Source organism: Sus scrofa, chromosome X (genome assembly GCF_000003025.6).
Source record: "Sus scrofa isolate TJ Tabasco breed Duroc chromosome X, Sscrofa11.1, whole genome shotgun sequence".
Classification (NCBI taxonomy): domain Eukaryota; kingdom Metazoa; phylum Chordata; class Mammalia; order Artiodactyla; family Suidae; genus Sus; species Sus scrofa.
Window position 1 is genome coordinate 103638094 of NC_010461.5, and position 4033 is coordinate 103642126.

At 53.5% G+C, this 4033-nt stretch overlaps 1 pseudogene; it reads right to left on the reverse strand.

Annotated features, from left to right (window-relative positions):
- On the reverse strand, positions 1053-3261 carry LOC110257814 (annotated as a pseudogene).

Genomic DNA, 4033 nt, shown 5'->3' on the forward strand with positions numbered 1-4033 from the left:
GTCTTCTTAGGGCCACACTGGAGGCATTTGGAGGTTACCAGGCCAAGGGTCAAATCGGAGCTGTAGCCAGTGGCCTACACCATAGCCAGAGCAACGCCAAATCCAAGCCATGCTTGTGACCTATACCACAGCTCACGGCAACACCAGATCCTTACCCCATTGAGTGAGGCCAGGGATCAAACATGCGTCTTCATGGATGCTGATTAGGTTCGTTTCCACTAAGCCACAATGGAAACTCTAACATCACTACTTTTTTTTTTTTTTTTTTTTTGTCTTTTTGTCTTTTTAAGGTTTCTTGGGCCGCTCCTGCGGCATATGGAGGCTCCTAGGCTAGGGGGCTAATAGGAGCTATAGCCACCGGCCTACGCCAGAGCCACAGCAATGCGGGATCCGAGCCGCGTCTGCAACCTACACCACAGCTCAGGGCAACTCCAGATTGTTAACCCACTGAGCAAGGTGAGGGATCAAACCTGCAACCTCATGGTTCCTAGTTGGATTCGTTAACCACTGAGCCACGACGGGAACACCAACAACATCACTACTTTTTAACAATATATTTATTCTACTTTAGGTAAGAATCTTTGAAATTGACAAAATAAAATCTTAATAAATTGAACTTTACAAATTAAGAATCTTTTTCAGAAGGAGTAGAGACTGAGCTTACTTTCCTTCTTTGCAGTTTTTTCTTGTGACTGTTAGAGAGAATTTGAAAATTTAAAGTATGTTCAAATATATTTGGTATTGAAAACAGCAACAGCAAAAATATCCAGTTTATATTCTGGATTAGTATACATTCTGGCCAGCCTGCCATACATTCTACATTTTTATACTTGTAATCTGTTTTGAATGATGGCACTGAAACTCTGTGCAAGTTCCTTAAACAACAAACATTTAAATATATTCAAAAGTCTTAATAGCACTAAGGCAAAAAGTGAAAAAAAAAAAAACGTATTCATTTATCTATTTATCAACAGGTCAGGGAGGTCTCTTGTGGCTCAGTGGGTTAAGGATGCAGTATCATCACTGCAGCAGCTTGGGTCACTGCTGTGGCACGGGTTTGATCCCTGGCCCAGGAACTTACCATGGATGCAGCCAAAAAAGAAAAAAGAAAAAAGGCCAGGAAAAAAATAAAAGTTTAAGGAGATTAATTCTGAATATTCAATCAGCAGAACCTTGCACTCCTAAAGAGTTCTGACTGATTGCGATTTTGGTATAAAAACAAGATTGTATGACAATATTTTTTTTCAAAGTGAATAAAGTTTTTAAAAAGCATGTTTAGCACCAACAACTTACAAACTACAAACATGAAGATTACAATTTGCAAAAGGAATACTTCCAAAAACCGGTAATCTAGAAATTGGAATGTATTTTCCCATTGGAAGAATACTATAAAACTACAGCTAGCTTTACACGACAGATGTAGAAACCGTGTTTTTTTTTTTTAAAAAATGTACTTAATATACCAACTATCTGCAATGAAAAATAACTAAAACAGTATCATTGTAATACTGGTACCAAAAAATAATAATAAAAGAAAAGGAAAAAATACGCATAATTGTAAAATCATGACTGCTTGGCACTAGAGAGAATATGTAAATGATTCAAAGAGTGAAGACAAGTAAGAATTAGTCAAAAACTTTGTATGAGAATTCAAGACGATAGTGTTGGACAGGTGGAGAAAAGTTTTGACTGCCTTGAAGGACACCTCACTCTCCAGCCCACCCTCTCTCTCTTACTCTCTCTCAGCCTCATACACTAAGCAGAGGTAAGATGGGCACTTGCCACCTGGAAGATAAAAGCCACAGAGTCAAAAGCACAAACACAGCCTGAAAAAGGAACATGAGAGGGGACTGGAAGGTAAATCTGGGCACTCTGAGGACAGGACAGCCATCCTTAGCTCCAGAGGCCAGCGTAGTTCCCATGGAGGCCTGAAGGGAGAGGCCCCCCAGCGACGAAGAGCTTCATCTCAGGCCAGTTGTAGCAGTGGGTGTAGAGCGCGTTGGGGAATTCGCCAATGCCACCGAAGTAGTTCACTCACAGGTCGTCGTGGGCCAACCTCTGCCACAGGTGAGCTTGAGCTTCCTCCCTGCGGGCCCCGGGGAGGAGTGCGGGGTGGCCCAGGCCTTCTCCTCCAGGAACTTCTGCGCGCGGATGTCATAGAAGAGCAGAGAGCCGTGGCCCCTGCCCACCGTGACGATGTGCTGGTAGAAGCTCAGGGAGCGCACACCCGTGCCGCCCTCTTGGGAGCACAGGGGCCGGATGTTCTGCTGGCGTTGCCTCGGATCCAGGAAGGACACGTGGGACTGGGAGCCCACCGCGTACAAGGACAACTCGTCGCAGTAGGTCAGGCACACGTTCTCTCTGCAGCCTGGTCAGGGTGCTCCGCGCTTTCCACAGGTGGAAGTAGCCGTCCAGGGACACGGCTCCCAGCTCCTGGTTCTTGCCGCTGAAGGCCAGGGCCCGCACCTTGCGGTTACTGGGGTTGGTGCTGGCCCTGGGGATGGTCTCCACGTCCCGCGGACGGATGTGGGCGTAGACGGGGAGCCCAGCGTTGTTGTGCCAGGCGATGCTGCCCTGGAACACGTCGGGGTCCATCCTCCACAGCGCCACGGTGCCGTCGCGGGAGCCGCTCACGGCCACCGTGTCGCTCATCCAGGCAATGGCGAAGATCCAGTCCCTGTGGCCATGGCGGTCTCCTAGGCACACGGGATCCAGCGTGGGCAACTGGTAGACGGCCAGGCTGTTGGGGTTCTCCCCCCCGGTGGCCAGAAGCGTCTTGGAGGGGTTTAGCTGGATGGCATGGATGCCGCAGCTCGGCTGGGCCCGGGCCGGCCCGGGCGCCCGATCCCGCATCAGAGGTATGCGCGTGATCTGACCCGACTGCACGTCCACCACGAAGAGCGTGTTACACTTGGTGCCGCACACCACCTGCCTGGCGTTCAGCCACTGCGACGCGAACACCTTGTTGAGGGTGCCCAGCGCCAGCTCGCGCTCCCTCAGCAGCTCAGGCAGCTTCTGCACCGCGTAGCCACGCAGCTCGCCCTCGAAGCCTGGGAGCCCGGCGCGGCCCCGCGCGCCCACCTCGCGGCCCTTCAGGTAGTGCAGCAGCGAGCGTCTTGCCGCCGGCCGCTTCGGCTTCTTGGGCAGCAGCGGCCCGTCTCCGTCCGCCGCCGCCGCCGAGCCCTGCGACGACGAGCCCGCGGCGGCCGCCTAGAGCGCGGGCGCTTTCCGCTTCCCGCTACCTGTTTGCTGCGGGGCCATGGTGGGCGGCGGGCGAGTGGCGGCGGCGCGACGGCAGTGGCGGCGCGTGGCCTCCGTGTTGGTTGTGGTGGCGGTTAGGACGGCGGCGTCGGCCGGGGGCGGGGGGCCGGGGCGGCCGCGGAGCGCAGAGCCGATCGAGTCTGGGGCGCGGCCGCGGCGACGGAGGCGAGGGCTGCGGGGCCGGACGACGAGGGGCGACCGGGGGCAGCGGAGCAGGAGCGGCGCGCGGCAGCGGCGATCGAGGCGAGAAGGGGAAGTGAGGCAGCAGGCACAGCGGGAGCGAAGTCAGTGTGGGAAGAGGACGACGCCGGGGGCCAAGGGCAAGAGGGCGGACACGCCGGGAGGAGCCAGCCGGCTTGGCGAGAGGAAGCGCATGCCTGCCGACGAGGATGGATCCGTTGGGCGAGGGATGTGCTGAGGTACGAATGCAGGACCCCGAGCTGGCCATGTACGCCTGTCCTGATCCCTACTTAGTGACCCTGGATAGTTTGTCACTCTTAAGACAGGAGCCAATCAGCCCTTCTGCTGGTGTCTTAAACAGTTTCAACCAGATAGATTTTTTTTTCCTCCACAAATTGAAGTCTCTGAGCTCCAGCACTGGGATGGCCTGAAGGATACATTCTGAATGCACATCCCTGGGGCCCCACAGTCTGGCCAGGGAGATATCTGGGACACTTTGGTCAGATGCAGCCTTGAGAACAAGGTGGAGGTGTTGGCTTCCGTTGTAACTTAGAGAACTAAGAAGGTAGAGAGGGAGAGCCAAGGGGAGGGG